This window comes from Crocodylus siamensis, chromosome 2 (genome assembly GCF_052110815.1).
Source record: "Crocodylus siamensis isolate JL-2025a chromosome 2, ASM5211081v1, whole genome shotgun sequence".
NCBI classification, from domain to species: Eukaryota; Metazoa; Chordata; order Crocodylia; family Crocodylidae; genus Crocodylus; species Crocodylus siamensis.
The window spans coordinates 163,397,656-163,411,562 of record NC_143396.1 but is presented as its reverse complement, the minus strand read 5'-3'; positions in this window follow the sequence as shown (position 1 = coordinate 163,411,562).

Here is a 13,907-nt window from a genome sequence, read left to right as displayed (position 1 = left end):
GGATATGAAATTTCAGCCTAAATAGCTGAAGCTTAGTAAAGTTAAAGCTATTTGAAAATAAAGGTGTGCAGGTTTCCCTCAATTTATGTGGGTTCATTATATGCAAATTCACTCTTATGCAATGAGCATATTTAGACCCATAATTCCCTATATGCGAGGTAAATTCGCTCTTATGTGATCAGCAGAGATGCCCCCCTGGCCAAGCAGGTAAGTCTGTGAGTGGAGGGGAAAGGGCCATGGCCTCACTCACCCCAGCCCCGGTTGCAGTGGCCCTAGAAACATCCAACACCAGCTGCCTGCACCAGGGTCCGGTGCAGCCCATGAGCAGAGGTGAGTGGGGACAGGCGGAGCACGGTGCAGCCTAGTGGCTGCAGGCAGCTGGAGCCGACTGTTCCTGGGGCTGCAGCAGCCGGGGCTGGGGTAAGTACCACTCTGTTCCCTGTGCAGCCCTGGGAGCGGCCCTCCTCCCCCTAGTCCCAGCCTCCTTCCCTCCCTCACCACCATGGGAACCTATGCCTATTTGCTACATTGTAAAGTGGGTTCACTTTATGCAAATTTGATTTATGTGCCGTTCTCTGGGAATGCATGTACAGCACAAATCGAGGGAAACCTGTATTATGTGAAGCGTTGGCTAAGTTTATGTGTGGACAGCACTTCTTACTCTGCTAAGACAGCACCTGACATCATCCAGGAAAATCCCAACGCATTTTTCACTCTTAGCCAAATTTTATGCCTAATACGTACCAACATAAAACAAGGCAAACATGCCTTTAAAATTAAGGAAAAACACAAAAGAACATGACTTCAGCAGTGAGTTGGTATGAAACCGAGCAAGATTTGATCCCATGTATCTAAAATTCACCCATGATGCTGAACACAGGTTTTAAAGTGAAGGATGTTGTATTTACAGGAGAGATTTTAGGTAGGTAGAATGGATTTACCTAAGTTGGAATCTATCCAAGACACTGGAGATGACAACTTTTATAGAAAGGGTCCTAGAGCCTTGAATAGCCACAGGTGTTCAGGCTGTCTTTCATCAGGTGGCATCACCAGCAGCAGAGCATCCTTCCCTAACAAGGTGGTACTGTGGGAAGCTACTACTTACTGAATCATCAACATCACTTTCCTGTAACATCTGGTCTTTTTAAGGAGGACTCCCACAAAGATACTAACCAGACTTTACAGAAGCTTGAAAACATGAATGCTAGGCAGGAGTATGAAGGGGTAGAGGCTGTCCAGACCTTTTATTTCACCTTTAGACGATTGAGACAGAATCCAAAGGTCAGACTGAATCCAGACATTCAGTACCTTGAGGGTTATGCGTGCATCTGGAAATCAAACCTCTCCCGTATGGCAGACAAGGATTCTTAAAAAGAGCTGGAGAGATTCAAGGAAGTGAACCCCCTCCCCAGTACAGAGGAAGACAAACCCTGCCCTCAGTCTGTACCAACCTGACCAATTAGGAGGGGTAAAATTCCTTCCTGACCCCAAATATAGTGATTGATCTGACCATGAATAGAGGGGCAAGACCCTCCAACCAGGAAACTCTAGGTTTAAGTTCCAGGAGCACTGGCACACCTCAGTCACAACAATCTCCAGCCTTGGCTGCAGCCAACATCCAATGCCTCAGAGGAAGACTTAAAAAAAACCCTTATATGTAGAAGTAGGGAAGGGGGAGGAATTCCCTCCCAGCCCTGGGTGGCAACAATTAAAGCTCAGAGTCATGGGAAATACCTATGGAACAGAGGTGGACAATTACTTTGGCTGGTGGGCTACTTAATGAGTTTTGGTGAATTGTCAAGGGCTGCACACGCAAAATCTTTCAGAAGATATCAATTTAACAAATTATAGATTTTAAAAAATCCTATACTAAAATCAGATATCTGCTATGACACATTTTAATTTTATTTTTAAAAATAGCTTTTGTCCTGATTTATGTTTTTTAAGTAGTGTATATAGAGGTGATTGCATAATAGCTCAAAATAAAGTCTCACTCTTGTACATTGTGTGTGTGTGGGGGTGTATGGAAGTGGGGGTGGTACGTTGGGGGGTGGCATTTGTGTGGTGGGGCTTCATGCTCACGGAGTCCTGGGAGCTGGCTGGGGGTGGGGGAGAGGCTAGAGGAGGGGACAGGGGTGCATTTAGCAGAGTTTGTCTGGGCTGTGCAGTGCAGGTGCAGGTGTGGTTCAGCACCCCTCCCCACCCATGGCTGTCCCCATAGCACTCCACATGGGGCTGAGCCCCACTCACTCCCACCTGCACCCATCCCGTGCGCACAAATGGCACTGTTCTGACCCTGGTCCCGGCTGGCGCACACAGCATCCCAGCAGGGCTGCCTTCCATTCACTAGGCCACCCACAAGTGGCTGCTCATTGTGCTGGGCAGGCAAAGTGGATGGAAGGCGGCTGGGAGCTGGAGCCTCTCACACTGCGGCAGAAGCCACCTGGCTGTAGCTAGCCCATCTAGCGGGGCATGGTTGTGCCTGGCACATGCCCCCATGGCTGCCGCTGCTTCCCTGTACTACCTGCTGCCCAGAGCAGTGCAGTAAGTGCAGGAGGAGGAGGGATCAGTTGTCCATCTCACCTTATAGTTGTTTTGTCCAGCTCATATTTCTCCAGTTTATTTATGAGAAGGTCCTGCAGGACCTTGTTAAAAGCTTTGCTGAAGTCCAGATATACTATATAGGATGCATTCCTTTCATCTGCTCAAGAAATTACTTTGTTAAAGAAGAAGATCAAATTTATTTGACATAATTTGGTTTTAGTAAAGAAGGAATGAAGGACATTATGCCATTCTGGAGAATACGAGATACTGCCCACAGATAAAGCTAATCAAATGAACTGTCAGCCTCATGGTGCCTGGACTGAGCACAGAGTATTGTTAAAACTGACCAAATGAAAGTAAATAAAGTGAAAATGGCCCTGTTAAATGAAGGATTATAGAACAATTGCAACAAACTGGTAAATGCTGGCTCGTGGCATAGGTCATTACTGAAAGCCCTTTCAGTTTGTATATCTCTGTTTAATAGTGATGTTCACAGCCACTGAATCTGTCTACCTCTTCATCTGTTCTTTAATAGGCTTTAAATTGAGTGGAAATTCCAGGGCCATGAAATGGCTCAGCTTTAAGTAAAAATCCTCCCTCCACAAGGCACAAAATGTAGTGAGCGAAATGCCTGGCTTCACACTGGTGGCAACTCATGTCAGCAGCTGTTGGAAATATGTCACCAAGCAGACTGTAAAGATGCAGCAAATGGCTTCCAAAATGCTCACTTCGGGACTACCCCCTAACCTCACAACACTAGGCGTTCTCACTTGGAAGGCCACCCTTGGACCTTCACTGCCTTATTTTCTTCCCTTTCCCTCCGTACAGTCTTCCTTACCTGAACTGTGGCCCAGCACCTTGTTAGCGTTTGCCTTGTCCCAGAGCATATAAGTATTCTCTGAAGAGTGAGCAGATCTCCATCTGTATTTGTAGGGTGCTATGTAATGATTATTAAACTAATACAAAGGATAAATACACTAAAAAACCCAGTATCTTGGGATTTAGGACCTAATAGATTCAGCTAAGATCAATACATGCTGACCCAAATGTTTAGAACTTTGGCCATCATAGCATCTGGCAGAGTAGGCTGTTGCCTATAAAAACTTATGCGCTTTTGAGAGAGTTAAGCTCTAAGGTGCCACCCTTCCTTGCCTTCCGTCTGACCTAAGACTAACATGGCTAACCCCCTTTCTCAATGACGATAAGAGACACATGTCGCAATCAACTTGGTTGCATTTTGCTTGTATATATTATTTTCCAGGGCGCACTCATGAGCTGTAGCTTCCCAACCCCGTCAGCCTCCCACAGGGCAGCAGTTACACATACAAGTCTGAGAAATTCAAAACTCCAGGGTGCAAGAAATAAACAACATGCCAGGGAAATTCTTTCATTAGCCATAACTCACAGGAACACAAAATGGCAAAGAGGGTTCCAATAAAAATCTGCTCAATGCTCTGATGTGAAGCTGGAGTAACTCCACTGACTCAGCGCACAGTAATGTAACCAAGAGCAGAACCAGGGCCATGCTATATAAAACACATTACCCAAAGGCCACAATGTATTCTGGTTGTGAGCTCACCCATGGCACTATAAGTCAGAAGTGACTGCCCTGAAATCACTAGAGATACATGATTGTGAAACAAGATACCTAAGACCAGAATCTGGTCATCTGTAGGGATCTTTCACACTACTGGAGGGGTTATGTATAAAAGGTTATTCTGTGTGTAAGCTTCTTGGGGCAGGGATATTTTTTTTCCTCCATGTCTGTAAAATGCCTAAATCCTCACTTAATTCAATTGTTTAGACTATAGTAAATAGTCATCCCACTGTTGTCAGTGCAAGATAGACCTACAGCAGGAAGACAGTCTCTGCCTTGAGAAGTTCATAGAATCATAGAAGTCGGGTCGGAAGGAACCTTATAGATCTTCAAGTCCGACCCCCGCACCTGGGCGGGAGAAAAGACTGGACTCAAATGAGTCCAGCCAGGTAGTCATCAAGCCTCTTCTTAAAGATCCCCAGGGTAGGAGCCAGCACCACTTCCCTAGGAAGTTGGTTCCAGCTCCTAGTCGCTCTAACTGTGAAGTAGGTCTTGTGGATGTCTAATCTAAATCTACTCTCTAATAATTTGTGTCCATTGTTCCTTGTCATGCCAGGGGGCACTTGGGGAAACAGTGTCTCCCCTAAACCCTTCTGGTCCCCCCTAGTGAGTTTATAGACAGTTACCAGGTCTCCCCTCAGCCTTCTCTTGTGAAGGCTGAACAGGTTTAGGTCCCGCAGTCTTTCAATGTAGGGTCTGCCCTGGTGTCCCCGGATCATGCGCGTGGCCCTCCTCTGGACCCTTTCAATGTTGTCCACATCCCTCCTGAAGTGGGGCACACAGAACTGGACGCAGTACTCCAGCTGTGGCCAGACCAGCGTCGCATAGAGGGGGAGGATCACCTCCTTGGCTCTACTTGAGATGCACCTGTGGATGCACGACAAGGTCCGGTTAGTCCTGCCAACCGTGACCTCGCATTGTCGGCCCATGTTCATCTTGGAGTCAATAATGACTCCAAGACCCCTTTCTGCCTCCGTGCTCTCAAGACGGGAGTTTCCCAGTCTATAAGTGTGCTGCTGGTTTCTACTGCCTAAGTGCAGCACCCTGCACTTGTCAGTATTGAAACGCATCCTGTTTATGTCAGCCCACTCCTGTAACCTATCCAGGTCCTGTTGCAGTCTTTTCCTCCCTACTAGCGTGCTCACCTCACCCCAAATTTTGGAATCATCAGTGAATTTAAACAGGTTGCATTTCACCCCGTCATCCAAATCGCTGATAAAGAAATTGAACAGCGCAGGCCCCAGGACCGCTGCCCACTTCCCCCCAGGTCGAATATGACCCATCCACCACCACCCTCTGAGTACGACCCTTGAGCCAATCTGCAATCCATCTGACTGTGTAGGCATCAATGCCACAGTCGCCTAGTTTTTTAATGAGGATGGGGTGGGAGATGGTGTCAGAGGCCTTGCTGAAGTCTAGAAAGACTACGTCCATGGCGACACCTGCATCCATTGCTTTTGTGACCTGATCAGAAAAGGCAATCAGGTTGGTCTGACATGACCTGCCCCTAATGAAACCATGCTGGTTGCCTTTGAGCATCATCCCTGAAGCCGGCCCATCACAGATGTGCTCCTTGAGGATCTTCTCAAAGAGTTTCCCAAGGACAGAGGTAAGACTAACGGGCCTATAGTTGCCCAGGTCCTCTTTCTTCCCTTTTTTGAAGATGGGGACCACGTTAGTTATCTTCCAGGCATCCGGCACCTGGCCTGAGCACCACGAGTGCTCGTAAAGCCATGCCAAGGGCCCTGCAATAACCCCAGCTAGCTCCCTCAACACCCTGGGGTGAAGAGCATCTGGACCCGCTGACTTGAACACGTCCAGCCCCTCCAGAAGCTCTCTAACCCGGTCCTCCCCAACCTGAGGTCTGGAGGCGTTCCCCTTGAGTCCGTCTGGCATCACAGCAGGGAAGTCCCAGTCCCTGCACAAGAAAACGGAGATGAAGAATTGGTTAAAGAGGTCTGCTTTCTCCTCTGGCGCAACCACCAGATTTCCCAGCGTACTTTTCAGGGGCCCCACATTACCCGGTGCCTTCTTCATCCTCCCTATGTATTTGAAAAAGGACTTTTTATTATCCTTGATCTTGGACCCTAGTCCTAGCTCTATGTCCGCCTTAGCTTTCCTGACAGCCCCCCTACAGGCCCGAGCAGAGGAGGTATACTCCTCTTTGGAGATAGCACCCCACTTCCACTGGTTGTACGCCGCCTTTTTGGCAAGCAGGAATTCCCAGACGCCCTTGGTGAGCCAGGGGGGCTTTCGGGCACTCTTGCCCCCCTTGCATCTTGTTGGGATGGACTCCCCTTGGGCCCTGAGTATCGTTTCCTTAAGGAACGACCACTCGTCCTGGACACTGAGTTCCTCTGCCCTCAAGGACCCCAGGGTCTCTCCCACTAGTCTCCTCAACTTGTTGAAGCTGGCCCTCCTAAAGTCTAGGACCACCGTCTTGCTGCAGGCCCTTGACACCCTGCGCTGGATGGTGAATTCCAGCAAGCAATGATCGCTATCGCCCAGGTGGTCAAGAACCTGGAGACCCCTTATCAGGTCATCGCCTGTGGCCAGGACCAGGTCCAACAGGGCATTTTCTCTGGTGGAACCGTGCACCTCCTGGATTAAGTGGAGGTCCTGTATCTCAGCCAGGAATCTCCTGGAACCGTCCGTCCTGGCTGACTGTTCCTCCCAGCAGATGTCCGGGTAATTAAAATCACCCATGACAACTACATCCCTTGCCTTAAGTGCCTGTGCAAGTTGGCCTGAAAGTTCCCTGTCCAGCTCCTCCCCTTGGTTGGGGGGTCTGTAGTAGACCCCCACCGTCAAATCACTCTCCCCACGGTCCCCTTGAATCTTAACCCAGAGCACTTCAGCCTGCCCTTCGTCTGACCCCATTCTGCTGGCAGAGGATGTGTAGTGCTCCTTGACATAGAGTGCCACATCCCCGCCTTTCCTCCCTTCAGACACAGGAGATGAGGCAAGACAGACACAGTTTGACCCAGCAAATGGCAGCTCTTATGTCCCACAGCTGGCGCACGTATGGAAAGGACAAAGAGGTGCCTGCTCTGCACCAGGGAGAGCTAGCTCAGGGGTTGCACAGAACCAGACAGACGCAGGGCGCTGGAGGAGACCCAACTCGGGCAGCCTCCAAGCCTTGCACTTGGGGGAGAAGAGCAAAGTTTGCAGTCTCTTTAGGAAAGAGGAAGAATACTATACCTATTTCACAGATGGATGAAGTGAGGCACAGGACAATTAAGTGACTTGCTTAAGGGTGGACAGGAAGTCTGTGACAGGTACAGGACGTAATAAAGATCCAGCAACCTTAAATCCAGGGCCTCAACCAAAAGATTAGTTTTCCTCCCAACCAGAACTGCTACTGTATAAATAAAGATGAAGTGGCATTAATATAATTAATTATTGAGTAGTTTAATCACAAGGACACTTGCAGTCTGTTCACCTGGAGCTGCAGAATGATGGAAAATAATCCTGATGCAAAGATGGGACAAATAGAGGGGTATAAAGTTCCTGTCTTTCCCAGGTACACAACAACGATGGGTCCATAATAACAATGGATCTTTTTATTTTGTTCCTTCTCTGCTTCCTGTGGAATACCAACTTTTATTACAGCCTGGTGTAACAGAGAGCCCAGTTACTTTAAGATAAAGGCAGCCCAGCCAAGGAGCACTGCAGGGCAAGCAGCTGCCACTTGCTAGGGCAACAGGGCTAAATGAGGCAGTCAGCAGACACCTGCAAGTGGTCAGCTGACCAGATGTAGGTACTGGCAGGGCCCTGGGAGCATATAAACCCAAGGCTGGTACTGGCATGGGTGACTGTTCTTGGCTGTCACAGGGGAAGGAGCTCCTGCCCAGGGAAGCCACCCAGGCATGCTGGACTCACTGTTTTGCTGCCTATAGGAACAGAGAGGCTCAGGGAATTTGTGAGGTATCCTGACTAGGAGGCATGCTATATTAGGGGTAAATGTTTGCCCTCTTAAATGGACAGAGGGCTGCTACTTTGTTAGTATTATGTTATAGCCTAGGGGCTTATGTTATGTTGTTGTTTGTACCGGTGGTTTGGGATGAGTCTGGAAGGAGAGGTACAGAGGCATCACTAGTACCTAGGGGGCACTTTACTGCCCTAAGCTCTGTCAGGGGCAGGCTTAAGCAGTTACTGAGCCCAGAGAGTGCAGCCACACAGGAGACTGTATAGTCTGAAATAAAATTTAATGAGGGTACTCATGTCATAATGCAACAGCTTCAATTCATATGCAAAGCAAAGCAGATTTCTAAAAAAAAAAAAAAAAAATCCTCACGGTAAGAGCATATAAACAGATTGCTATTGCAGTGCTTTAATGGAAGATGTGTTCTAGCGAGGATTTTGAAAATGAGAATGGAATACAAGTTATTGAACTCCCTGCTGGTGGACCTGGGTGAAATTTAATGGCTGGTGATATGCCCAAGGTCGGACTGAATGATCTAATGGCTTCTTTTGGCCTTGACTCATATCCTACTGTTCCTTTTAAAAGATTCAGAATTCAAGGGTTGGGCTTTCCAGTCCTCTCCATCTATTTAACCTCACTCACACCGAAGAAATTACAGGCTCTGGAGCTATACCTGGTGAACAAACTACATAACTCTCAATGCAGATGGACCCTAAATCACATTTGCGTGATAGACATTACAAAACTAATCACAGAACCTGCTCAACTACATCTGGTTCAGCTGAACTACATCCATTGAGCAATAGTTATCATGTGATGATTGGGCCCTTACATGATATGTATCATGTTATGGGTTGTAATGCATTATCAGGTTGTAAAGTATATAATCTATCATGGCCTTGAGGGATGCAGTTTTATAATCCTGTATTTTAATTTTGATGTATGTGTGCTCATGCTTTAGCTCTTTGTTCATTTTGCACTGCTGAATGTTTGCAGCCTGTGCCAGGGCATATGTCACACTTGCCTTGTCTTGTCACTAGGTAATGGATCTTGGGGCCCTTTCAAACTAGAAGCCAGACCTGGAACTATGGTCCTATGTCTTAAGATGACGTTAAAGCCAAAATAATTTCACAAACTGAAATGACTGAAGAGAGCTAGGAACCACCCTGAGAAATGCACTCCTCATTCTTTGCATGTTGTAGATAACATTGTCAAAGCAAAGAGCCTTCTGCAATAGCACTAAGAGTCAATAATCTGGATTAATCAAAGGTAAGTGATTTACATTCAGCAGTAAAATCTCTTCATGGGTAGCTGCTTTAAGATGTTTGGCCAGCATGACATGGGGTGCCAATTTCAAAGTGCTCAGAACCATTGCACTTGCATTTGCGTGCTGCTGGATGGTCATACAGTGGGTGCCTCACATCTTCAGTTTGTTTCAATTATTCTGTCTTGCTGGCCACTGCTCTTCTGATTTCAGGCAGAGAAATGCCAGCCAGCAAGTACACACTGCTTAGGCTTGTAGGCTTTAGACATCCTGTGATTCCTCAGCAGCTATCATTCAGAATGGGGTCAAGGCACTTAGCATGTACAAATCTCTCCCATACAGGGCATGCATACTCGGCAAAGGAGAAGTTGAGAGCTGGGGCAGTGGTTTAGAATTAAGGAGTTAGCTCTCCCCTTCAAGTTAGTGAACTTATATAAAATGTTATGGGTGCTTACCTCTGCTTTTGTCTTCCTGATGCTCTTTGTATGCGAAGGTTCGATTGAGAGTGACTCCAAGGTAAACTGGGTTTGGAAAGTGGGATAATAGGGTCCTGGACCATGTAATGTAATGTACCATAGAAGGTACATACTTGTGTTTTCACTGGGTTTTCAATCTAGTGTGAGGTTAAGCCAATTAGTGCTTCACTTAAGGATTTTTCAACATGGTCAAGGCCAGTGTTTTGGACAGTTATGCACAGGTTGTCTGGATAGATGAAACATTTTGTTTCAAAATCAATTGGCTAGTCATTCATATAGATGTTATACCACAGCAGTGCAAGTATGCTTCCTCGGGGTGGGGGGCATTAATCTGTCCCTTCCATCTGCTTTGCTTCTCATCCAATTTGACAAAAAAGTCTGTTTTTAAACAGGATTCATATCATCTTTGTAAGGTGTAGACCTTTGTCATTTCCAGGGTCTTGTGGAGGAGTCATCAGTGGTTAACTGTATTGTAGGGCAGCTGTTGGGAACACAGCTCTGGTGATTTGACTTTTTCAAAACCATCCCTTCCAACCTTACCAGCTATGAAACTATAAAGGCCAGGGAGTGGGGCACATGCCCTGTATCTGCATGCTTGAGTTGGGGCAATGCCTTGCTTTTCCCAGGGGTGCTTGGTCGCGCTGCACTTGAGCTGGGCAGCAGCGATGCTGGGAGTGAGGCCATGGGGGGGGCTGCAGCCACCCCAAAAGTCACTGTAGCCCCCCAACCCCCTCTTCCAGCACCACCCACCCTGAGCACAGTGCAACCAAACACCCCCATCGTAAACAGCACAGTGCTGCCCTGGCCGCAGCCCACCCCAAACTGTGTGCAGATCTAGGGACATGCGTCACCCCATGCCCTCCCAGGCTGCATGGCCCCCTTCCCATGCCCCCCAGATGAGCCACTTGGCTCCATTGAACACCCCACCCCAGCTGTGCGGGGTTTGCTTCTGTCCCTGCCCCACTCCCTCCCTCACCGCCGTGGAGGGGGAGGGACAGATTGAGGCCCCAGTGGTGAGGGAGGGAGTGGGGCTAGTGCCAGGGCCTCAGTCTGCCCTGACCCCCTGCCCTTTCCCCTCCCGCTTTCCCTCCTCACAGACTTACCTGCTGGGTGGGTGGGAAGGGCAGGTGGATCTTGTGTTCCTTTTAAATTCCAAAGGTGATCTCTGACTTAAAGGTTGGAGACCACTGATCTAGTTCATACTGCTGCCTGTAGTCTTTGTATAGACAAGTGGTTTGCAGAGCAAGGCCTGGGATGTAATTCCTGTGACAGCTCTATGGGATGTTCTTTCTTGCAGGCTTCTGTACAGCTTTTATATACCATTCATAGTTCTCAGACAATGCTTTAATGGTTTTGACTGTGGCATCAAGATATTCTGAAAAGGTTGAAACATCGGCAAAATGGCACTGTTATAGCTGTTAGTATGTCTTTGATCTGAATGCCAATTGGTTGATGTAGGGAATATGGGATAGGGTATAATACCATTTTATTACTTAGCTCAGTGATGGTATCAGTGGTGAACATAAGCCTGGATTGCATCCTTGTTTCCAGCACCTGCCATTGAATGGTTTAGGTAGCTCTGGGTCATGGCTCAAACTCAGCTGGTATGCATCTGACCAAGCTTCTACTGCTTCACTGTTTTTATTGATCTCATTGTAGCCCCATTGCATGCTATATCTGGTAAGTCACCAATGATCACCCTTGGTTTGTTCTGAGTGATCCCTGATATATTTGTAAAGGTGAAACTCAGGTGGCTTGTAAACTGAAGTAAGAGTGATTCTGTTCAGTCTGACGGTCAGGATTTCAATGTTTTCTAGAATCTTTGCTGTAGAATTTATGAGCATTCCAGTTTTAACAAATATGGCACTTCTTCCAAATTGCGTGTATGGTCTTTCAATCACCATAATTATTTCAGGTATTGAAGGATGATTATTATGAGGCCCCAGTGCATCCCTTGTAAGCACAAGGCATCACACTGGACTCTTACATGTACTTACAATCAGTTCTTTTTTCACCATTAAAAACCCTTCGTGGTTTATGGACAGTACTGTCAATGCTGCGGGGGGCTTGTATCAACTTCAGTTGCAAAGCATTATGATTGGTTATAGTTGATCAATACGTAGGGTCAAAGTCGTGATTTGGAGTGTCAGCAGAATTTGCAGGTGTTACTTGAGAGGTTCATGACATGAATGCTTCTGCTATAGCAGCAATGGTCTGACTGGTGGAAAAGGTCAGACTCATTCCTACAGTGTTTTATACCAACAGACAAGTCCCCTACTGGGCACAACCTTGACAGAGAAGTGTGGGTCAAGCTAACAAGCTGAGACCTGGATACAGATTCTTCAAGGCAACACTTCACGAGAGAAATGTTTTGAATAGTCCCCTATGTGAATCCGGTGTCCATCGAACAGCACAACACTTAATTGAAACCTGCAGTCTTTACAAATGCCCAGACGGGGTAGATGGAATCTGCACATTGAACAATAATACCAGACAGTGGCTCATAGATTTGGAAGTTGGTATCTGATGCCATACAAAAGAAGCAGCAGCACAAGTCGTATATTCAGCAGTTAAAGTGAGCAGGGCTTGAATTTTCCCCTCTAAAAAGAACTAAGGGCCAGGACTCTCTGGATAGGTGGCTGTCATATTTCTGGGTACATTCATTTTGAACAAACAAATGTTCTTTCACTTTGTCATGGGTGCTTGATTGGAGCAGAATTACTTCCTGTAAGCATGACCTCACATGGAGAAGTCTGGGGGCTTTAGCAGCGTGCAAGCACTTCCATAGATCATTTGAAAACATGTTCTTAAAAGCCTGATTAAGCTGAAAAGAGCAAAGGAATTTCGGAGCTAAAACTGGGACTCTAACTCATTCTACTTTGTCTAGGCGTTGCAGGACTCGCACAAAACTGTGTCACTGAGAGCAGCCAGTAACCTGAAAGAAGCCAACTCTTCAGGGACAATGCCTACAGTTTGTCATTGTCCGATCTGAAGTGAAAGACCCTTGATGATGATTGCTGTCTTTGTCCTCTGCTGCCATCTTGTGTCAAAAAGCCAAACTTTCAGTTGATACTTGGGACAGCCTTCTACCATACGAACAGAAACATTAAGTAGAAGGTAGGGTAGATTTGCACCTTGTCAAATAACAAAAGTAGATAGGGTTATCATATTTTCAGTTTCAAAGAAATGATAACTGTGGCAGGGAGGGTGTATATGATTTTGGGGGGAGCAGTGAGATGCCTGTACCCTGCCCCTCACTCCCAAGCCACAGCCCCCCTGCCCCTGCTAATACCCCTCACTCTGGATCTGCATCCCCCTGCCCTGCCTGTACCCTGTGCTCGTGCCCCACAGGCCCCTGCCCTGCTGCAGCCCCAGCACTGGCAGGCTCCCTTCCTCACTCATATCCCAGCACACACGCACGCACTCCTGAGCCCTGGCCCTCCAACCTCTGCTCCCCACAGACTTACATGCCTGCAGCTGCTGGGACATGCACAAACACATATGATGCCATGGCATCCAACTGCCTTCCCCTACTCTCCCAATCCCTAAGCAGCTCCTTGCTGGGGCAAGCTAAGAAGTGCTGAGAAAGCAGAGGCAGAGCAAAATCCAAGACATTTACTGATATTTTTAAGAAGTGCCCACGCTGAGATGGGAGGACTGAAAAAGAGGACATGTCCAGGAAAACCCGGATATATGGTAACACCATATATATACCAAAAGCTTTCATGATCTGCATCTTTCTTCATCAGATTTATAGATGTTCAATAGTTGTAAACAAAGGGTAATTGTTAAGGGTCCATGTCAGAATGGATGGAGATTTTGAGTGGAGTCCCACAGGGGTCTGTCCTCAACCTGGTGCCGTTCAACATGTTTATTAATGCTGGCATAGAAAGTTTCCTGAGCAAAGTTGTAGACCATATAAAACTGGGAAGGATTTGGAGGATGTGAGCACAATTCAGGAGGATCTTGACAGATTGGAAAGTTGGGCTGGAGCTAACAGGATGAAATTCAATGTGGCAAAATTCAATACTGCACCTTGGGTAGAATAATCAAATACAAACTGGGGGATGCCTGGCTGGATGGCAGCTCTATGAAAAAGGA